Below are 378 nucleotides of genomic sequence, written 5' to 3' on the forward strand. Positions count from 1 at the left end.
TTTCCAACCCTAAATATTCTACGATTCTATATATTAGCATAGTTGGTCAAGTAGGTAGTGGCTGCCTGGAGGAGGAAACAGTTCATCCTCCAGGATCTTTTCAACTTACAAAGAGGAAACTTCAGCAAGACATTGGTAAGAGTGCACTGAGAAGCATAGCCCCACCTGACCATCCACCTTTGTGATCCTCAAAAACTCACTTCTGCAAACATATCTAAGACCTGCATTTCTAGAATCATCAGTGGAAAGTAAACCTTATAAAGCATTTCTGAGCAGTCACTTTAAAACTGAGTTGCTGTTGCTGCTTTCTCCTGTCCCTCACATACTCATGTATGTCATGATCCCCACTCTCAGTGCTAGAGAGCAATGTCTTTCAGC

The sequence above is a fragment of the Nestor notabilis genome, unplaced genomic scaffold, assembly GCF_000696875.1.
Source record: "Nestor notabilis isolate BGI_N333 unplaced genomic scaffold, ASM69687v1 scaffold11787, whole genome shotgun sequence".
Lineage (NCBI taxonomy): Eukaryota > Metazoa > Chordata > Aves > Psittaciformes > Psittacidae > Nestor > Nestor notabilis.